We start from the raw sequence: 23,897 nt of genomic DNA, 5'->3' as shown, positions 1-23,897 counted from the left end.
GATAAAAAAGAAGAACGGGAATGAGAAGACTATTTTTAAACAAATGAAGGCCTTGCCTCTCTCCGTTTGCTTTAGTCTTCCGCTCCCGAGCCTACCCTCCGCTCAAGCAGCTCACTTAAAGATACATGCCTCTCTTCCTCCTTTCGACCTCCCATAAGTCGGTCCCGCTGCAGGTCCCCTACGGGACGCTCAGAAGCTCGCTTTGCTCTCTTCCACCGCTATCCAGCCATTACGCTTGCTGACTTTACTTAAGCAAGCTAGATGTCTGGACTGCAGGCATACTTGCTCTTCCTCTTCAGTCGAGCAAATGTGCCTTGGCCTGCTAGCTGTAGGAGGCATAGCTGCATGTATCTTTGCGTTCACTGCTTTCACTCACCCAACTACTGACTTTCTTATCACTCCGTTCGTTGATCAACCCCCAAACCCCCACTCATGGGGGCTTTAAGAGATTAGAACTTCCTAACTAGAAGGGCTTGATCAACCCCCTGCCCCCAATCATGGGGGTTCCGGTGGCACTCCGTGGGCCGGGCACTGCGGCACTTCGTGGTCATTAAGATTGGAAAAGCATGACAAATGAACCGAAGGGAACATCAGTCTATTCATTTCCATAAAGAATGAAAGGATCGAGTCACTCTTTTGAGTTGACTCTTGCTGATTCGGCATCGAGGCACTCTTTTGAGTTCGCCTCTCTGCCTGCTCCTTGGCTCGAACGCCTCTATCGAGTCGGTTCTCCCCAATTCAATTTCGGAATAAATCTTCCTTATCTTTGCCTAAAGGATAATTAAGGCATATCATTATTAATGAAATATATTCAAGAATTGCATATCATGATCATAGCTGATAGGCCTATGATGAGATCAATTCAAATTGTTGGTAGCTGCTGGATAACCAAGACAGCAGCATGCCTTGAAGGGACCGAGACTAGACCGGAACAAATACCTTGAAAGGTTTTGAAGAGAATGGGATAACAAATGCATGTGTTTATGAGATCCGATAAGGATTGAATAAACTGTTCAGCAAGGATATATCTCCCATTATCTTTTCATTTCTTTTCAATCGGTGTTCCGGGGAGATCGAGGTTAGCTAATGGGCGCCTATTCTTTGAGGAAAGAATCGCGCGCGTATATAGTAGTAGTTGTACTTTCCCCTAATAATTGTCATATTTCATTTCAGATTTTAACATATATATGTATATGATTATACATATATATGTTAATCGTCTTTAGGTTTATGTCGTTTGGTAACCCAAACGGTGCATTCAATAATAGAATGGTAAAGTGCCCAAAGGGCCTTATCCCATATTCCAATTGTTTTCTATTTCTTTATTTTGGAAAGTACCGAAAGGGACTTTACTTTTCCAATGCTTGGCTTGCTTTAACTATTAAGGGAATTCCTCCCAAGGTCGGATACTCTATTTATTCCTGTAATTGTAAAGTTCCCGGAGGGACTCTCCAATTAAATGACTGTTTCTTTTAGTGGAAAGGATTTTCACTAAAAAGATCTTTCCTATTTGCCATGTTTCACACGGCGCATGTGGTTAGCCTCATGAAAGCCCCTGAGCGGGCTTTCTTGATAAGATTAGACTAATAAGAATTCCTTTTTACTAATCAGGATAAACCCAGGAATCAGACATTAATCTAATCCAATACAGGTCCAATACAGGAATCTGTATTCAGATATTTTATGAAAACGGAATTATTACTATACTAAAACGCTCTAAACAAGGAGATGCCCCTTTTAGGTACTATCAGTTGAAGACTGATTTTAACACGGGAACTACAAACCACTTTTTTCTAAGCAAATCTCGCTGTGGTAAAGCGCTAAATAAATCCTCGTGGTTACCACGACGATTTAAGGAACACGCAAATAAACGCGAATTAGCTACTTTATTGAATTTGTATTCCTTCTTAATTGGTAAGAGTACAAGTTAGATAAAGAACAACTTCTCCCTTACTTAGGGAATGGAATGGAATGGAAACAACTAGTTATTAAGGGGAATGGTTTCCCCCCACGGTGATCGGACTATCATCCTCTCCCCTCCCCCCTTCCCCGAACTACTGACTTGACTTCCCCCTGCCCCCAATCATGGGGGTTCTAAGAAAGATAAAAAACTACTGAACTCATGGATAGATCTACCCCAACCCCTATCAAGGGGCTCAAACAAGGATATTATACACCCCTGAATTGTAGGGCTGATCTACCCCAACCCCTATCAAGGGGCTTAGCTAATACTGGAGCAGAAGAAACAAGACAAGAGGATAAACAAGAAGAACGGGAATGAGGAGACTATTTTTAAACAAATGAAAGGCTTGCCTCTCTCCGTTTGTTTTAGTCTTCCGCTCCCGAACCTACCCTCCGCTCAAGCAGCTCACTTAAAGATACATGCCTCTCTTCCTCCTTTCGACCTCCCATAAGTCGGCCCCGCTGCAGGTCCCCTACGGGACGCTCAGAAGCTCGCTTTGCTCTCTTCCACCGCTATCCAGCCATTACGCTTGCTGACTTTATTTTAGCAAGCTAGATGTCTGGACTGCAGGCATACTTGCTCTTCCTCTTCAGTCGAGCAAATGTGCCTTGGCCTGCTAGCTGTAGGAGGCATAGCTGCATGTATCTTTGCGTTCACTGCTTTCACTCACCCAACTACTGACTTGCTTATCACTCCGTTCGTTGATCAGCCCCCAAACCCCCACTCATGGGGGCTTTAAGAGATTAGAACCTCCGAACTAGAAGTAGAAGGGCTTGATCAACCCCCTGCCCCCAATCATGGGGGTTCCGGTGGCACTCCGTGGGCCGGGCACTGCGGCACTTCGTGGTCATTAAGATTGGAAAAGCATGACAAATGAACCGAAGGGAACATCAATCTATTCATTTCCATAAAGAATGGAAGGATCGAGTCACTCTTTTGAGTTGACTCTTGCTGATTCGGCATCGAGGCACTCTTTTGAGTTCGCCTCTCTGCCTGCTCCTTGGCTCGAATGCCTCTATCGAGTCGGTTCTCCCCAATTCAATTTCGGAATAACTCTTCCTTATCTTTGCCTAAAGGATAATTAAGGCATATCATTATTAATGAAATATATTCAAGAATTGCATATCATGATCATAGCTGATAGGCCTATGATGAGATCAATTCAAATTGTTGGTAGCTGCTGGATAACCAAGACAGCAGCATGCCTTGAAGGGACCGAGACTAGACCGGAACAAATACCTTGAAAGGTTTTGAAGAGAATGGGATTGCAAATGCATGTGTTTATGAGATCCGATAAGGATGGAATAAACTGGTTAGCAAGCATCTCCCTTATCTTTTCATTTCTTTTCAATCGGTGTTCCGGGGAGATCGAGGTTAGCTAATGGGCGCCTATTCTTTGAGGAAAGAATCGCGCGCGTATATAGTAGTAGTTGTACTTTCCCCTAATAATTGTCATATTTCATTTCTGATTTTAACATATATATGTATATGATTATACATATATATGTTAAGCGTCTTTAGGTTTATGTCGTTTGGTAACCCAAACGGTGCATTCAATAATGGAATGGTAAAGTGCCCAAAGGGCCTTATCCCATATTCCAATTGTTTTCTATTTCTTTATTTTGGAAAGTCCCGAAAGGGACTTTACTTTTCCAATGCTTGGCTTGCTTTCACTATTAAGGGAATTCCTCCCAAGGTCGGATACTCTATTTATTCCTGTAATTGTAAAGTTCCCGGAGGGACTCTCCAATTAAATGACTGTTTCTTTTAGTGGAAAGGATTTTCACTAAAAAGATCTTTCCTATTTGCCATGTTTCACATGGCGCATGTGGTTAGCCTCATGAAAGCCCCTGAGCGGGCTTTCTTGATAAGATTAGACTAATAAGAATTCCTTTTTACTAATCAGGATAAACCCAGGAATCAGACATTAATCTAATCCAATACAGGTCCAATACAGGAATCTGTATTCAGATATTTTATGAAAACGGAATTATTACTATACTAAAACGCTCTAAACAAGGAGATGCCCCTTTTAGGTACTATCAGTCGAAGACTGATTTTAACACGGGAACTACAAACCACTTTTTTCTAAGCAAATCTCGCTGTGGTAAAGCGCTAAATAAATCCTCGTGGTTACCACGACGATTTAAGGAACACGCAAATAAACGTGAATTAGCTACTTTATTGAATTTGTATTCCTTCTTAATTGGAAAGAGTACAAGTTAGATAAAGAACAACTTATCCCTTACTTAGGGAATGGAATGGACTTGAAACAACTAGTGATTAAGGGGAATGGTTTCCCCCCACGGTGATCGGACTATCATCCTCTCCCCTACCCCCCTACCCGAACTCCGGACGTGACTTCCCCCTGCCCCCAATCATGGGGGTTCTAAGAAAAGATAAAAACTACTGAACTCATGGATAGATCTACCCCAACCCCTATCAAGGGGCTCAAACAAGGATATTATACACCCCTGAATTGTAGGGCTGATCTACCCCAACCCCTATCAAGGGGCTTAGCTAATACTGGAGCAGAAGAAACAAGACAAGAGGATAAACAAGACGAACGGGAATGAGGAGACTATTTTTAAACAAATGAAAGGCTTGCCTCTCTCCGTTTGTTTTAGTCTTCCGCTCCCGAGCCTACCCTCCGCTCAAGCAGCTCACTTAAAGATACATGCCTCTCTTCCTCCTTTCGACCTCCCATAAGTCAGCCCCGCTGCAGGTCCCCTACGGGACGCTCAGAAGCTCGCTTTGCTCTCTTCCACCGCTATCCAGCCATTACGCTTGCTGACTTTATTTTAGCAAGCTAGATGTCTGGACTGCAGGCATACTTGCTCTTCCTCTTCAGTCGAGCAAATGTGCCTTGGCCTGCTAGCTGTAGGAGGCATAGCTGCATGTATCTTTGCGTTCACTGCTTTCACTCACCCAACTACTGACTTGCTTATCACTCCGTTCGTTGATCAGCCCCCAAACCCCCACTCATGGGGGCTTTAAGAGATTAGAACCTCCGAACTAGAAGTAGAAGGGCTTGATCAACCCCCTGCCCCCAATCATGGGGGTTCCGGTGGCACTCCGTGGGCCGGGCACTGTGGCACTTCGTGGTCATTAAGATTGGAAAAGCATGACAAATGAACCGAAGGGAACATCAGTCTATTCATTTCCATAAAGAATGGAAGGATCGAGTCACTCTTTTGAGTTGACTCTTGCTGATTCGGCATCGAGGCACTCTTTTGAGTTCGCCTCTCTGCCTGCTCCTTGGCTCGAACGCCTCTATCGAGTCGGTTCTCCCCAATTCAATTTCGGAATAACTCTTCCTTATCTTTGCCTAAAGGATAATTAAGGCATATCATTATTAATGAAATATATTCAAGAATTGCATATCATGATCATAGCTGATAGGCCTATGATGAGATCAATTCAAATTGTTGGTAGCTGCTGGATAACCAAGACAGCAGCATGCCTTGAAGGGACCGAGACTAGACCGGAACAAATACCTTGAAAGGTTTTGAAGAGAATGGGATTGCAAATGCATGTGTTTATGAGATCCGATAAGGATGGAATAAACTGGTTAGCAAGCATCTCCCTTATCTTTTCATTTCTTTTCAATCGGTGTTCCGGGGAGATCGAGGTTAGCTAATGGGCGCCTATTCTTTGAGGAAAGAATCGCGCGCGTATATAGTAGTAGTTGTACTTTCCCCTAATAATTGTCATATTTCATTTCTGATTTTAACATATATATGTATATGATTATACATATATATGTTAAGCGTCTTTAGGTTTATGTCGTTTGGTAACCCAAACGGTGCATTCAATAATGGAATGGTAAAGTGCCCAAAGGGCCTTATCCCATATTCCAATTGTTTTCTATTTCTTTATTTTGGAAAGTCCCGAAAGGGACTTTACTTTTCCAATGCTTGGCTTGCTTTCACTATTAAGGGAATTCCTCCCAAGGTCGGATACTCTATTTATTCCTGTAATTGTAAAGTTCCCGGAGGGACTCTCCAATTATATGACTGTTTCTTTTAGTGGAAAGGATTTTCACTAAAAAGATCTTTCCTATTTGCCATGTTTCACATGGCGCATGTGGTTAGCCTCATGAAAGCCCCTGAGCGGGCTTTCTTGATAAGATTAGACTAATAAGAATTCCTTTTTACTAATCAGGATAAACCCAGGAATCGGACATTAATCTAATCCAATACAGGTCCAATACAGGAATCTGTATTCAGATATTTTATGAAAACGGAATTATTACTATACTAAAACGCTCTAAACAAGGAGATGCCCCTTTTAGGTACTATCAGTCGAAGACTGATTTTAACACGGGAACTACAAACCACTTTTTTCTAAGCAAATCTCGCTGTGGTAAAGCGCTAAATAAATCCTCGTGGTTACCACGACGATTTAAGGAACACGCAAATAAACGCGAATTAGCTACTTTATTGAATTTGTATTCCTTCTTAATTGGAAAGAGTACAAGTTAGATAAAGAACAACTTATCCCTTACTTAGGGAATGGAATGGACTTGAAACAACTAGTGATTAAGGGGAATGGTTTCCCCCCACGGTGATCGGACTATCATCCTCTCCCCTCCCCCCTTCCCCGAACTACTGACTTGACTTCCCCCTGACCCCAATCATGGGGGTTCTAAGAAAGATAAAAAACTACTGAACTCATGGATAGATCTACCCCAACCCCTATCAAGGGGCTCAAACAAGGATATTATACACCCCTGAATTGTAGGGCTGATCTACCCCAACCCCTATCAAGGGGCTTAGCTAATACTGGAGCAGAAGAAACAAGACAAGAGGATAAACAAGAAGAACGGGAATGAGGAGACTATTTTTAAACAAATGAAAGGCTTGCCTCTCTCCGTTTGTTTTAGTCTTCCGCTCCCGAGCCTACCCTCCGCTCAAGCAGCTCACTTAAAGATACATGCCTCTCTTCCTCCTTTCGACCTCCCATAAGTCGGCCCCGCTGCAGGTCCCCTACGGGACGCTCAGAAGCTCGCTTTGCTCTCTTCCACCGCTATCCAGCCATTACGCTTGCTGACTTTATTTTAGCAAGCTAGATGTCTGGGCTGAGCATACTTGCTCTTCCTCTTCGATCGAGCAAATATGCCTTGGCACCTTGCTTTGTAGGAGGCATAGCTGCATGTATCTTTGCGTTCACTGCTTTCACTCACCCAACTACTGACTTGCTTATCACTCCGTTCGTTGATCAACCCCCAAACCCCCACTCATGGGGGCTTTAAGATATTAGAACCTCCGAACTAGAAGTAGAAGGGCTTGATCAACCCCCTGCCCCCAATCATGGGGGTTCCGGTGGCACTCCGTGGGCCGGGCACTGCGGCACTTCGTGGTCATTAAGATTGGAAAAGCATGACAAATGAACCGAAGGGAACATCAGTCTATTCATTTCCATAAAGAATGGAAGGATCGAGTCACTCTTTTGAGTTGACTCTTGCTGATTCGGCATCGAGGCACTCTTTTGAGTTCGCCTCTCTGCCTGCTCCTTGGCTCGAACGCCTCTATCGAGTCGGTTCTCCCCAATTCAATTTCGGAATAACTCTTCCTTATCTTTGCCTAAAGGATAATTAAGGCATATCATTATTAATGAAATATATTCAAGAATTGCATATCATGATCATAGCTGATAGGCCTATGATGAGATCAATTCAAATTGTTGGTAGCTGCTGGATAACCAAGACAGCAGCATGCCTTGAAGGGACCGAGACTAGACCAGAACAAATACCTTGAAAGGTTTTGAAGAGAATGGGATTGCAAATGCATGTGTTTATGAGATCCGATAAGGATGGAATAAACTGGTTAGCAAGCATCTCCCTTATCTTTTCATTTCTTTTCCCCAAACCGTCCCCCAAAGAGCGCCGGATCGAGCGTTTGGGGGACGTGTTTTGTCCGTGCCGCGTTTGGGGGACGTCGCTCCCCAGCCACATCCCCCAAATGCCGCCCCCAAATAAATATTGGTGCACGAAAATAAAGGTTTTCATTCAAATTTGATTATATATTACAAAGTTTGAATGAAAACGGCTAGATTTCATCTAAACCTAGACTACTGACCGCCCGGAGGTGCGTTCGACGGCCCCGCCCCGTCATCGCCTCCCCTCCGCCGCAGCTCCTGCTGCGCCGCCTCTCCTTGCGTTGGGCGGTGGCCAAACGCAGCCGCTCCAGCAGCCAGTCGTCATTCGCCCTCCCCTGCTGCGCCGCCTGCAGGGAGAGCTCGACGGCGCGACGAATCTGCGCCTCTTCGCGGGCACGGGCGTTGTCCTGGAGCTTTTTCTCAGACTCGAAGGACTCGACGAGCGCGCGTTGCTGATCGGCCGTCTCGTCCGGGTGCGGCCCTTCGTGGTCGGACCACTCGAACTCGTCGTCGTCGTCCTCCTCCACCTCGGACTCCTCCTCCTCCGCCTCGGCCTCCTCCTCCTCCACATTTGTTGGCGCCTCCATCATCGCCGCCAAAGCGTCGGCCTCCGCCGCCAACTCTTCCGCCCGCCTCCCCCAGATCGCCGCCAACGCCGCCTCCCGCTGCTAACGCTCCTCCGCCGCTAGCTGCTGCTGGCGCTCAATCGACTCCCGCCGCCGGTGCTCGATCGCCTCCCGCCGTTCACGGCACAACGCCTCCCGCTCATCGCACTGGCGCCGGCGCTCATCAGCCCACCGCTGCTCCATCTCCTCCGTCCGGCGCCGTCGCACCTCTTGTGTCGTCGAGGAGTCGAACACCACAATGGTGTCCGCCATCGCCTCCTCGTGCCACGCTGCTGCCGCCGCGGCCTCGTCAGCTTCGGGGCCAGGGCGCAGAATGCCGCTAGATCCGCCGCATGCGCCGCCTCACGCTGCTGGCGGCTTGCTGCTCAAGTGCCTCCCGCCGCTGCTGACGATGTGCACGCCAGTTCTGCATCCCTCGCCGCCGCCGCTCTTCCCGGGCCGCGGGGTCGGTATCGACCTGCGAATCCGGGACTCGAAGTGGAGGAGACGGCGGTGGAGGGAACTGGCCAGCGCCTGGGCGGTTCGCCATTGCCATTGGTGGTGGAGGAGACGACGGTGGAGCGACGAGGGCTGTGTTTGTTGCCGCGGCTGTGGTGGCTACCAGTGAGCCGGGAAACCTTTTATAGACGCCGGCGTCTGGAAGAAAGCGCGGGAAGAGGCGAGAAGAGGCGGGAAGATCGCGCGGGAACGGGTGGTGGTGTGCGAACACCGGCGACGCGTGGAGCCGGCGCAGCACCGACGAGATGTCTCGCCTGCCCCTCCGCCGCCATTAAGGCAAAAATGCCGGCGTGTGTCACTACGCGCGAATAACTTCCGCCGCGAGGTAGGCGACAGTTAGGTTAAAATTTATTGTGTCGCTGACGCGTCGGCCACGCCACTCCCCGCCTCGCTTTTCATTTTGTCCGGCGTGCCCGGAGCGTCCCCTGTGGGACGGGGACAGGCTCGGGGCGCCGGACACCGTATCGGGCCGCGCCGGACAAAATTGGGCTTTGGGATACGCGGCTGGAACCGTTTTTTAGTCTGGCGCGCCCCAAGTTGCTTTGGGGGATGCTTTGGGGGACGCGACTGGAGATGCTCTAAGGTGTGCGGTTTGGGGATCTGCTAGAGATGCTCTTACGACATCTCCAGCGGCGCGACGCAAATCGTCGCTGAGCGACCATTTTCGTCCGCTGTGACCGGAAATGCGTCTAGCACCACCTCCAGCGGGGCGATGCAAAGTGACTGGGCCGTCCGCGGAGACGCAATCCTGGCCCAAATATGCGCCCGGGATGCGTCTCCGCGGACGCGGAAAGTGTCCGCTCGCGTCTGGCGGACGATTTGTCTGGCCCACCAGGCAGTGACGCAGCATCGATGCATCTTCTCCGCCAGTACTGGCGCCGAGGCGTCGCTTCGGCAGTCTGCAGCCGCGTAAATGGCGATGCCTCGCGTGGCGCGCGGCCGTCACCTACCTCTGCGCATGTAGTAATGGCGATGCCACGCGTGGCGCGGCCGTCGCCCTGCCTCCGACCTATATAAACAGGGGCGCGAGCATCTCATCTCATCTCCTCCCCACTAAACCCTAGCCGGCCTCCACCAGATCCACCATGAGCAGCGCCGGACGCAGCCAGGCAGCTTCCGCTCAGCCTCCACCTTCACCTCCCACTCCACCTCCCCCGGCCTCCTCGAGCTCCGAGGAGCTCAACTCCGATGACAGCACGGGCGACCTCCTCGACCCGGTCAGGGACGCCAAGGACTTGGCACTCGAGGCCCAGGAAGCAGAGGAGGAGCTAGCGGGCCACGCGGCGTTGGACGCCGAGCTGGAGCAGCGCAAGCTGCCGGCCGCCGCGGCCGCAGAGGACTCCGGCTCCTAGATATCTTGGTCTTCCAATGACCCTGATGCGCCTACGCCGGAGGAGAGGGCGGCGGAGCAGAGGGCTATCGTCGAGTCGTTCAAGACGCTCAAGGACGATGCCGCGAGCGCGAGGCTGGAGCAGTGTCTGCAAGAGGACGCGGCGGCGCACCGAGCCATAGCAGCCGCACGGGAGACGGCGGAGAAGCAGATGATGGAGCGACGCAACGACGGTACCGGCCCGTCCGGAAGCAAGTAGTCTAGTCTTCTAGATCTACATTGTATAGTTTTTACGCATTAAAATGTATTACTTTTTATTTTTTTAAATGCGTTGCAAATCTAAAAATGGGTCGCCCCGTTGGACGCACACCCAAACTCAAACGAATGTCCACCGGCCCGACCACTTTTGGCCGTTCGTCGGCCCATTGGAGATCCTTCAGCGGCTAGGCGGCTAGAATTTAGCTTTTCAAGGAAGCGTAAAAAAGCGAAATTTTGCAGTCGAGATGGATCCGGGATTTGTGTGGGTGGCTTTCGGCACTGTGTCTTTCATTGTGCTTGCCGCCGTCTTGTCTGGTTCGTAAGCTTTGAGCCGTTGCCATTAATGGGAGCCGAAGCGAGGGGAGAAGAAGGACGACGATGCCCGTCTCCTCCATGGACCCCTTCCAGCCCGGCGCCGGAGAGGGAGTGCCATGGCTCGGAGGCGGAGGTGACGGCTGAGCTGCCCTGCGGGGATTCTGGCGATCTCTGCTCTGCGCTCACGCAGTCGAGGCGAACAAACAGCGGCGGGAGCGCGTCGGGAAATCGCGAAGCCCTGCGGCCTGCGCCTGGCAATCCGGCGTCTGACGAAATGTACTCGATTGCTCTTTTGAAAATCGTGGCTTGGCCGCGCGCAGGAGACGCGGAGCGTAGCGGCAGCCACTGCCATGATTATGCATGCATGTCGTAGGCTCCTTGCGTCTCTCTCCGGAACCTGCAACTGCACTGCAGCTCCTGTCGTTGGTGGCAGTGACACAACACAAGTAGTGGAGCGAAGTTGCAGTGGTACATGCCGTGTGTATAGTTGCCAACAGTACGGTGTTGGGTTGGTGATTGTACGGGGGCATGGCACGCCACCCATCTCTTGCAGGAGAGGAGAGACATGCACGACAAGGTTTGGTTATCCTGTCAGTCATGGCCCGGATTTTTGTCCTGCAGGGGCTATGGTTCGGCCATTTTGGCACTTCTTCATTAACTTTACTCTGTAGTTGTAGCCTTTTGCATGGCTACAGCAGAGTTTGCTTCTTAATACGGCCTTCATTAGTAAAGAAGCGGGCTATAGCTATTTGAAGCGACAAGTACGTAGTACCACTTTTCTCATCTAAGGGTATCTCCAGCGGCGCGATCCAAACGAACGCTCAGCGACCGTTTTCGTCCGTCGTGAGCGAAAATGCGTCTGTGGCCTGCTCCAGCGGGGCGACGCAAAGTGACCGAGCCGTCCGCGGAGACGCAAACCTGGCCCAAATATGCGCCAGGTTTGCGTCTTCGCGGACGCTCGACGGTCGCGCCGAGCGTCCTCCATTTCTTACCCGGTCTCGCATGTCAGGGACAGTGAAATCGACCGCTTCGATTTGCTTCTTTTTCTCCTTCTTTGCTGCCCTAGTGCATCGCCACCACCCCAACCCCACCCGCCGCCGTCCGACCGCAGTGCCGTAGTAGTCGCCGCCGGCTGCGTTCTTGCCGCGCGGGAGAGCAGGAGCGTACTCGGGATTGGCTCCGCCGCGTACCTGCCGGCTGTTTTCGGGCGAAACGCTCCCGGTTGCGCCGCCCTTCCGCGCCGCCCACGACATGTTCGGTCAATTGCGCCGGTAGGTTTCTACTCGTGTTTTCGGCGCTATCGTGCATGGCCATTGATCCGCAGTTTGTACCCACGCAGGTGGACATGTGGCAGATGTTGGACAAGTTCCACGCGGAGGTCGTCGACTCCTCTTCCGACGAGGAGTCCGATGAGTCGACGCATACTTTGGCAACAACTGCGGCCTCCATGATCCACGAGTTCACCTTTAACCCGGGGCCGCAGCACCGAGGCTCTGTGAAGGGGCGCTCCAAAAACCTGCCGTGCAACAGAGTGGAAGGGCAGGCCCGCCTCCACAAGGACTACTTCCACCTCACCAATCCGATCTTCCCGGAAAAACTGTTCTGGCGCCGATACAGGATGTCAAGGGACCTGTTCTTGGTCATTCTACGGGGCGTCAGAAACTACGACCCATACTTTCAATGCACGCGCGATGCAACAGGTGCATTAGGCTTCACCTCCTACCAAAAATGCTCCTCGGCTATTCGCATGCTCTCATATGGAATGGCTGCGGATATATTCGATGAGTATCTTCGAATGGGTGAGAGCACCTGTCTTGAGGCCATGTACAGGTTTTGCCGAGCTGTGATTGCCGTGTTCGGAGAGTATTACTGTAGGGAGCCAACTGTTGAGGATACAAGGCGCCTCTTGTCTATCACCGAGTCTAGAGGCTTTCCAGGAATGATTGGCAGCATAGATTGCATGCACTGGCAGTGGAAAAACTGTCCATTTGGATGGCAGGGTGCGTACAACGGGCATGAGGAGGGAAGAACTGTCATTCTTGAAGCTGTCATATCTCAAGATTTATGGATTTGGCATTCATTCTTTGGCATAGCCGGTTCCAACAATGACATCAATGTGTTGCACCGATCACCGATTTTCAACCGGCTCATGCAAGGCAAAGCTCCCCGGGTGAGCTATGAGATCAATGGAAACGCATATGACAAGCCATATTATCTTGCTGATGGCATCTACCCTGACTGGGCCACATTGGTGAAGACTGTCCGTAATCCAAACTCCGAGAAGACGAGGAGGTTTGCCAAGATGCAAGAGGCTTGCAGGAAAGATGTAGAGCGCGGATTTGGTGTGCTCCAAGCTCGGTGGGCAATTGTCCGTCACCCGGCAAGAACATGGTCGCTGAAGACCATGCATGAGGTGATGACATGCTGCGTGGTCATGCACAACATGATCGTTGAGAACGAGCGTCCTGATGGCCGCAAGGAGAACCACTGGGAATTCCAAGGTGAGCTGGTTGCGCCACTTCCTGGAGTTTCCTTTTGGCAAGACTATCTACATAGAAATGTAGAAGTCACTGACGAGAACATCTGCAAACAGCTGCAAACGGATCTGATTGAGCATCAGTGGACATTGGCTGGCCATGAAGATCATGCCTAGAGAAATACTATCTTATTGTCATGTCGACTTTTAAAAATTTAAATGTAATAACTATGACTTTGTTGATTTCCTTATTTTGTTGTTTCGAAACTTCGTAAATTGATGCAAACGCGAAAATGTGTCGGCCCGCTGGAGCCACCCCTAGGTGCAAACGGACGCGCGGACAAAAACGGTTTGTCCAGCGTCCGCCGCACGACGCAAACGGACATTTCGGACGTCCGAAATGCGTCGCGCCGCTGGAGATGCCCTAAGGGACGATAATTTTACTACCAACAAAGAAAATGCAATATAAATACAGCAATATAAGCCTATTTATTTGCTTGATATTTATTCTAAAATCTTTACTAAGGTAGAAACAAACCGCATAATAATAAATTTAGGGATGTGGGGGTGACCCGTGGCATATCACGAGGTCTACTCCCTCCAACCGCCTCCACCTAACCTTAATCGCCACCATCCCATCTCCTTCCCCATCAACATCGGACGGCGGCAGATGGCCTTTCTCCATGGGTGACGACACCCCTTAATCTGGCGGTGCTAGGTTGGCAGCGGGTTTTGGCGGCGCGGTGCTGCGAATCTCTAGAGGCGGTCATGGCCTAACAACTCCGGTGATGGTGGCGGCACTGATCTAGTTGTTGGTGGCGATCTAGCAGCTACGGGTTTGGGGAAGTGTGGCTACCAGTGAAACCCGGGAACAACTTCGGTCGTGGGTATACCTAGGCATCTATCGGGCCAGGCCAGGTTTCGGGTCGAGTTAAGAAAATCCTGACGCACAAAAACTAGGCCCGGCCAAAAAGCCCGGAAGACTAGCAGAACTACAGGCTAGGCTACCTCCCTTTTTCGCTTTTTCGGGCTACATAGGCCCGACCCAACTATCGGGCCAATTTTTTAAGGCCCATGATGGAGAATTGCGGGCCAGGCTACCCATGGCTAGATTTAGTCGTGGTAGACGATGGCGGCGCATGCGCGTCAATACGTTGGTAAATGCATCTTTGTTGCAGCCTTTGTCTTCTCGCATGGGCTGCTATGAAGGAAACCTAAGATCTGGATCTCCCGGATCGGATGATAGCGACACACGACGCTCTTCTCCCTCTAGGAGCATCTTTTTTTTTTGGAGCAGATGCTGGTTAGACGGGCTTTGAGGTGATTTGGTGTGGTTCTTACCACGTTCACGATGGTGGGTCTCGGTGGCATGGCTCCACCGGGTCTCGACGGAGGATGCATGCTGAGGTGCGCGCGCAAGGAGGTGCGCGCAAGGAGGAGGTGCAGTCTCGCGTCATGGTGGTGTCATCGGCTTGATCAACGAAGTTGTTGCTGATCTTGACCTTTAAGATTGCTCGACGGTTCGATGGTCGTGATGTGTAGCGCGTGCATCAGCTTGCTGCAAGCGGGACGGGTTGCCGCTGCCGTTACAGAGCGACGCGGGAGAACGTCAAGCTTGCGGTCGCTCGCAGTCTCGCAGCTTGCCGCAACGGACCGCTACACGTCGCGCGGGGCACTGCGTCAGGCCGCGAATATTCTCAGGCCGCGTGATCCCGCATTAGCCCGCGTAGGCTCGCTTAGAGTTAGCTAGCTAATCTCGATCGCAACTTCGCAAGTAGTACGGGTAGCTGCGTGGCTGATCGATGAGAAATGCACCCGCAAACTGCACACTGAATATTCAAACCTGAGCAGAAAACTCTAAACTGCAGGCTCGAGTGGATATAAGGGAATCTCCAATGGGGCGACGTATTTCGGACGGCTAAATTGTTCGCGGGCGTTCGTTTGCGTCGCTTGACGGACGCGAAAATGTCTGCGAGACGCAAAATGTTCGTTTGCGTCGGGAGTCACCTCAGCGGTACGACGCATTTTGGACATGCATCTGTTATGTTTTATTCATTTTTGTTGAAGGACTCACCAATTTGTATGAATGACCAAGTTTAAACGCGAAAACAAGTAGTACAGAATGATCTTGTTGCTGCCATAAACAGTTCACCGGATAGATTACTCGAATCAAAAAAGTTCAAATTTAACATACAAACAAGAACAAATTTAAAAACAAATAAACTAAAACTATTTTTTGGCCATCTTGTTAGAAGGCCATGCCTCGTCGTCCTGACTCCTGCGCCTCTTGCTTGTCACCTCCTCGTCGGAAGAGGAGCTGGGGGACGACGCGTCCATGGAGGAGTTGGACTCGGACGTAGTGTCGTCTTCGTCGTCGTCGTCGGTGAACGGACGACGATGACGCGCGGCCCACGCCTGCGCCCTTGCCTTGGCCCTGGCCTCCTTCCTTGCCGCCGCCTTGTCATCCGACATCCTGCGCCTCTAGCCAGGCGAACTTGGCGTCGGAGTCCTCCTCCTCCTGCTTCTCCTCCTCCTCCTCCTCGCCGTCGCTGCCAGCGGCGCCGCCGTCTTCCTCCTAGCCATCGCTGGCATCGGCGCCTCCGTCCTCCTCCTCCTCACTCGACGTGGAGGCAGGATCGCTGGGCATGGAGCCCAGATCGCTTGGCGTCGCAGGCGATTCTCACCAATGCAACCATCCGGGCGGCTTGCCCTCGCTCTCCGAGTCCGACGGCAGCGTGTAGTCGCTCATGACGTTTGGCTAGCCGGTGTTGAAGAAGAAGAAGAAGAAGAAGAAGAAGAAGAAGAAGAAGCATGTCGTTCGACGTGAATTACAGTAGACGCAGGGGTTATATTCTGCGAGGATTAATGGTGGCGCGATAACGAAGAGGCCGGCGGTTGCTCTTCCGCGGCGGTTCGGCGCTCCATTCCGACGGTTGGCGGGTTGATCGGCGCGGTTGCCACTCCGGCGGTTGACATTGGCGCGCTTTTTTTTTTTTTGAGCAAGGGGTGGATCCCGAAGGATCCAGGGCTGCACATTATATATTAAGTGGTGGAGACATATTACATGGAGGACAAAACAAGTAAAGCAAAATAACATTGATGTCCTCGCAAAGAGCACAAAGGACCTTGGAAAGCAAAAGCGAAACGCAATCCAGTCCTTGATTTTCTCCACCAGCAGGGAGCTCCCGTCGCCAGCCGCCTGCGTATCGCCGGGGACGAACCACTTGGCCGCACGCAGGGGAGAACTCCGGCGGGTCGCCCAGAAGAGGGCCTCCGTACTGGAGGTTGAGGATTGCACCATTTTGGCGCATCGATTGGCCATTCCATCGGCCAGGGAAGAACACGGCGGCAATCCATGCCGTCGCGTGATGAGCTCGACGAAGTGCAGCATGTGGGGGAGCAGGGGCAGGACGGAGAGAGCAGCCTTCCTCCGGGTGAACGCCATCACCACGACTGCGTCGACAAAGAGGGAGGCCAAACTTCGATCCGTACTCTAGCTCCGGGTGGAGGATGGTAGGACTCCAGATCAACAGGAGGCCTGCAGCCTCGATTCTCCCTTCTCCCTCGCCTCCACGGCAGGCCAATGGGGGGAAATCGAGGGAGACAAGCTTGATGCAGAGCAGCTCCTCCTCGCCGCCACGGCCGGCCAGGAACTGCGCTACCTCGTCACCTGCGCGGATCTTGAAGCTGACGGCTTTATTCACGGAGAGTTCCGCCGATCTACTCTGCTGCACATATGACTCCGACCATTGGAGCTCCATGAAGCAGAGGAGAGCAATGGAGCAGCGCCAGATCCAGCCCAAAGGATCCATCGCCTCTCTCCCGGCATAGAAGCCAGACGCCATCAAGGACAAAACACAGGGATACAACCCAGAAACTACCTAATACTAGAGCTACTGCTGTACAAGGAAGGGTCCCTCGCCCAACTCAACGCCGGCTATCGCCGGAGAGGAGAGGGGAGGGGCCTAGCGGCCCAGATCTAAGGAGCAGAGGAAGCTACGGGAGGGTGACATTGGCGCGCTTTGTTGTGCTTTGATTCGAGGCTAATCAAACCAGGGTCGCTGCCAGGCGGGCCCGTGGGGGAAGCGAGCGGACACTAGGCGCGACCGCGCAACGTCCGCAGAGACACAAACATGCCGCATATTTGCGCCGCGTTTGCGTCGCCGCGGACGCGGACACGATGCGTCCCCCGCTGGAGCAGGGTGCAGATGCATTTTCGGTCCGCGCGGACGCAAACGGTCGCACAACGTCCGTTTGCGTCTCCCCGTTGGAGATGCCCTAAAACTCTAAACCATAAATGGAGCGAAAACTCTAAAAAAAGGTCGGTCTTCGCGAATGTCCAAAAGTCTCTCCGCATGCGGACACATGGCGCGTTCTGGTGCCAAAATTTTGGTGGAAAGTGGTCTCTCTGCTCGCCAAGTGCTGCAATGGAAAGCAAGGTAGGATAGGAGAAGAGAGAGAAGGACATGGGATGGTCTAGTTTTCCCTTTATTTTGTAGATTTGTTTTTTCAAAATGAAATATCTTGCAAACCGTAAGTCCAAATTACGAACTGTTTTTACTTTTGAGATCCTCGCGTCGAGATCTTCAAAACTAGATCCCATATTGATATGTTTCAAGATACTTTTTTCGTAGTTCTAATACTAGTGTGATTGTACTCGTGCTTCAATTGATAAGTACTTCTGTTTTTAGTGTATTTGATGCAGTTTTTCCCTTTACCCAGTAACTGTATTTACTCGTGTGCGCTACTGTGCTTGTGTTTCGTATGCGCGACTGTACTTATGTACTTGTAGTTGCTTGTATACGCCATTGTATTTCTGTACCTGTATTTGATGCAGTTTAGTACTCGCTCATGTGTCGGTTTAGTACTCGCTCGTGTGTTCAACCATACTTACTCTGTTTAGTACTTGCTTGTACGTCTGTTTAGTACTTGCACGTTTGTCAATTTAGTACTCGCTCGTGTGTGTCTGATTAGTACTTGCTCGGGTGTCGGTTTAGTACTCGCTCTTGTTTTCACCCATACTTACTCAGATTAGTACTTGCTCATGTGCGTACTTGTACCTGCTCGTGTGTCACTTTGTATCTTCTCGTATAGGTGGTGTGTACACCTATAGAGTTTGTAGTATGCGGTGTACTTGTCCTTTTATTGTATTCTACATATCTAGAGCAAGAAAAAACAATCAGATGGATGCATGTACCCGATCGATCCATGCTTGCCCTCGTACTCGCGCGCCCTCGCGTTTGGTACTCGCGCTCGCTCGGGTCGGGATAGCTGGTATCTGCCCACGCACCCTCGTATTCGTGCTCGCTCACGTTCAGTACTCGCGCGTGCTCTAGTCGCTGATACATGCCCACGCGCTTGCGTAGGTACCCATGCGCCCACGCACGTAGTAGCGCGTACGCGCTCACGCGCTCGGGAGTAGCGCCACGCGTCGCTCGGGGAACGTTCGGACATTTCCAAAAATCGGCCTCTAGCTAATCATACCCTAAATGGAAACTCATGCCCTAAATGGAAACTGTAGACTGCAATAAATTCTACTGAAGCTCTGAATGTACGTAACGGCGGCCCTTAGCCCTTTTCCATTTCGTCTTGCTCTTAGCCTATCTCTAACGGTGTGATCTATTCCGCGCCCACGCGTTCGGATCGCGCCGGACAAAATCGTGGATGAACGTGGCGATGAATCCCAAAAACGGATGGCCGTGGCGGGACGATTCAAAGCCGGCCTAAATCTAGGCCAGGTTTGCGTGGCCGCGGATGGCACACGACGTCCTCCCGCATCCGTCTGCTCGGATCCCAGGACCCACTGCCGGTGGGCGCGTCTTATTAAATGTGGACCCCTACTCCTCTCCGCACGCACGAGCTTCCGCCGCCATAGCCCTGAAGCGCGAGTTCGCTTTCGGCACGAACGACCACGGGGCCGGCAGAAGCCGGCAAATCGCGTCGGCGCCATTCTCGATGGCACGCCGCTGGCGCCCCTGTGGGATCGAATCTATGTCACCGCGGCGGCGCGGTGCGGCTGGCACTCCTGCGCAGGACGGCCAGCCCTCCGAACCCGCGGTCGCCTGGGAACGGGCCCAGTGGTCGCCGTGGCCGAAATCCCCGGCGCGCTCCGGCGTCTCGAGCCGCAACAACACCTCACCGCCCGGGGGCGTCATCATCATCGACGCCAGCGACGAGGAGGACGGCGACGACGCGGACTTCTACTGGGACTAGGCGGCGCGCCGGCGGCCACCCCCCCCACCCCACACCCTAGTTAGGGTTTTTTATGTTGATCTGTTGACCAGTGACAAGTTATTACTACAGTGCAACTGAGGTTGTACGGCAGTTTAGAGCTTTATTGTTCTAACTAATCAGAACCTAGAGTATTACTGTCAAGCACCTCGTAAAAAATATGCAATTCAGTACTAATTAGACAAATGCGCTAGAGTTGAAAAGCCCTGAAGTAAATAAGGAAGCAAGAGAATGAGAAGTAGTAATTCTGCAGCTGAAGTAGAAAAATCCTAGGTAACACAGACACTGCCTAACATTCGGGATTACACACGGACACTCATATTCAGAACTCAAAAACAGAAACAGAGTGCGCAGGTAATTAGCACTGGAATTTGGAACACTAAGAATCATTTGCAGCTGCAGCTATTTCTACAGATGGCAGAGATCCTTTGTTCTTGGATGAGGGAAAAGGCCGCAGCGAGGATGTAAGTCTTGTGAAACTTGACGGCGACGAAACACCGGCTGCAGTTGGCGACGGAGGAACATCAATCGGTGGAGGAAGAACTTGTCATCGAGGATTCCAGCAAGGCAGTCCCAGTATGGAGTGGCGACGGCGCCGCCGTCGACCCCACCATCACAAAGGGCAAGCAGGTTCTCCGAAAGGGAGTGGAGAGGGAAGAGGAGGTCGGGGCATCGGCGATGTGGCGGCGGCGGCGACAAAGGGTTGACAAGGGTCGGGGCAGAAGGAGCTCGTGTGCGACACCAACGAGATCTAAGTTTTGCGGATATTGCGGCTTCGTGGGATGTTAGCAGGCCACACGGCATGACCGCTTCATCCTGCTCGTATCGACGCGATCAGCCCAGCGGCGTCCGCGGTCATCTTTTGCGGGGCGGCCTAGCGGCGTGGCGAAATATCCCGCCCCACTTGAAACCTGACGCGTGCATGAGGTGCTCTATAAGAGTCTGCTAAACCGCACTAGTAGGAAAAGCCTCATCAGTGGCGCACGAAAATTTGATTCTATGGCGCATGGGTGGTGCGCCACAGAAACGTCGCCACAAAAATAAGCTTTCTGTGGCGCATCTGGCCGTGCGCCACAGAATTAAGGTTTTTGTGGCGCACTTGGGCCGGTGCGCCACAGAAATAAGTAGTTCTGTGGCGCATGTGATATAGCTGCGCCCACGTAAATAGGTGCGCCACGAAATTATTTTTTGGTGCGCCACAGAACTATCTACAGGTATACTCGATTTTGTGCTCCCTGGTGTATTATACAGGTTTTATACTGGTTTTATACACCGTATACAGGTTATATACTGATATAATATAGACAGGTATAATATGGACATATATAATCATCACATCATCATCACATTACTTAGAGCCCGATCGAGTTATACATATAGCTCCATACAACTCATAATCCATGCAAATTAAGAAAGTTCTCATCATCTCTAGATACAAACGAAGTGACACCGGCCGCCGCCTACACTAGGATGAAATAGAGTACCGCCGCGACGATGGTGAGCAAGAGCGAGAGCACAAGGAAGGTCTTCATCTTGCTCTTGTTCGCTTGGTGCGCCCTCCACTTGGCAACCGCCTCGTGTCTAGTCGGGTACCCTTTGTAGCAGTTGCCGCTGAACTTGTGCACCTGTTTCTTGCACTCCTCCCACTCCTCGTACACTCCTAGAACCCGCCCCTCGAACACGACGTAGTACGTCATCTCTATGGACACAAGGCATATTAGTATATAACGCAATGGAAAGAGTTAGAGGGTTCACATGCATACATATTCACAAGAATTAAAGCAAGGAAATAATAATAAACCTAAAAGAAATATAGCATCGGTATCACATAAGTAATATGGTTCAACGATAACGACTACAATAGAAATTGAAGTCCAACAACGACGACCACCGTTTCGAGCAAATTAAGCAAGTTTAGTTTACAACACGGTACAAATTGTCTATCGATTCAAAGTAATGCTAGGCACACCCTAATCGGTCAACGAGACGTCTTCTTGAGCGGCTCAGGAACGGCTTGTACAAGTCCTTCGTCGTCCACGTCCTTCCATCACCCTGCCTATGTAGGCGTTCTTCGATATCCCTCTTAGGCAACGCTACGGCTGCGTGTAAGAGCCCCGATCCGTTGGATACATCTTGTAAGATAATTTCGAGAGTTTTACTTGGATGCGATGGAAGTCTTCTCTAAGATCATCATCACTGATTTCCCCGACATTTTAATGGGGTCTCGCTTACTAGGTGGCGAGAGACATCATCTCTGCATCCTCGACTCACCCTTTACGGTGATGGAGGACATAGAAGGCCTCCTTAATGCTGCCAGGTGGCTGCTTGATTCACGGGAAGTTGATCACGTGGTTGTTCCCGATCTTTTTTGTGTCGGGCCTGATAGATTGCCCATTCTTGTCGAAGGTGCCTCCACTTTTGGAGTAGCCAAGGATAGCCTCATCGAGAACACCCCTTATTCTCGTGTAGTCTTTCTTCGTCGTCGTACTCGACGAGTCGAAATCTTGGGCTAGTGACCACTTTGGATCTAGGATGATGAGTGTGCGATATTTGTCCCTGCTCAACACATGCAATGGAACTCGACTGTTGGAAATGATCTTCAATGGAAGAAATAGATAAGAAAGCATAAGTGACGACGGCCGTGAGCGGATGTGTACTTACTCGGGAAAGACAGTGGAAGAATGGTGTTGCTCTCTTTGTGCATGAGCATGAAGTTCGGAGGTACCGCACCGCCTTGGTCCGTGTCCTTGAGCCGTCTGGAGCTGGCTATCGCGCATGTAGTAGGGATCCGCTACCGCGATGTGGCGGGGTCTCTCTCGTTGATCTTCATCGAAGATTGATCGCGTATAGGCGGACCAAGTTATAGTCGAGCCGTTTCGAGTGAAATAGATTGAAGACGTCCTCGAACGCTATGAAGAAGATATCCGCGGGGTCTTCATTGACGAAGTTCTGGTCGGACGGCACCTTGACCGAGAACACCGGGTAATTTGGATCCTTTTCTTTAAGAAGGACGCTCTCTTGATAATGAATAGAGAGTCTTTGCCAAAGGGAGCATTTGTCCACTTGCGAGGTGTTCCATGTCCGGAGGCAGTATAGGTTTACCAGCTTCATGACACCGGGGCAAGCCATCCGGGGTAGGTGGTACCACGTCGTCGGCCCGGATCCTCTTAGGAGCAGGCTGGCTCGAAGATGCGCCCTTCTTGGCTCCTCTCTTCCTTCCCTTCTTCACCTGACCTCTTTGAGGGGTGCTTGTGGTCTTGATGGTGGTGCTTCGGGTGCTGGTGGTGCTTCGAGGTTCTTTGGGGTTGATTTGGGTGGCTCCCCGATGATCGTCTTACGCAGCGTGTTAGGGCTGAAAACGGTAGCAGGCTTGACTTGAGCTGGATTGCCAGCCTCCGGAGGAGTGTCTTGAGAAAGACCCGTGAAGACCAGGCGCTGCTTCGTGACTGTAGGGGGACGACTAAGTTGATCGCCGTGTGTGCGGAAGGCTTGTTCGTCCATAGGAGGCATGTACATATCTTGGCTGCAGGCGCCAGTGTTGATGTAGGCATCGATGTCATCATCATCATCTACATCGTTGCCATCAAGTGGCGCCATGTCCTGGACCTTAGGTGGTGGCGGTTGCGATGCCGCCGCTTGGCGTACATGCCTATAAATCACACAATCATTAATGCAGGCGTGGTATTTTTCGTGCGGTAGGTCAAGGGGACACACGACTTTCTTGGCCTCCTCGGTACTACTTGGCAATGTGTTCCCCTCCGGGAGACGATCGTGCCAGAATTTTAAGTTCTTGCTGAAGCTGGAATCGGTCCACTTGTTCTGCGTCTTCATCTGCAGGTAATCAAGCGTTACATGCAAGCGCGTATCCTGCGGACGACACCCAGAAAGATCGGAGTCATCCCGTCTTTCTCCATTTGCGACAGCTTGGCTCTCTCTCTAGCTGCAACTCTATCGTTGCTCGTCTCCTGGAGGAGAAGATCTTGAACATGAGAGTCCCGCAAGGCCGAAATTAGCGGGATCGCGCCGGAATCTTCTTCTTCATCATGATGATGTTCTCCGCCGGCATCTTCTTCTTCATGATGATCTTCTCCGCCGACTTCTTCTTCATGATGATAGTCCCCGTCGGCATGATGATAGTCTTCTTCATGATGATAGTCATCTCGCTCGACATGGTCTTCATGCGCACCATTTGATGGGGCCGGCCGCGCCTGGTTGTCTTGCATGAAACCGCGCCTCGGCGAGTGCTCCTCCGGTTGTCCGGAATCAGGGTTGATCCAGCGCTCGAGTTTGCATGATCGACACGGACATCTTATCTGGCGC

Source organism: Lolium perenne, chromosome 5, assembly GCF_019359855.2.
Source record: "Lolium perenne isolate Kyuss_39 chromosome 5, Kyuss_2.0, whole genome shotgun sequence".
Classification (NCBI taxonomy): domain Eukaryota; kingdom Viridiplantae; phylum Streptophyta; class Magnoliopsida; order Poales; family Poaceae; genus Lolium; species Lolium perenne.
This window is presented reverse-complemented; position numbering follows the sequence as displayed.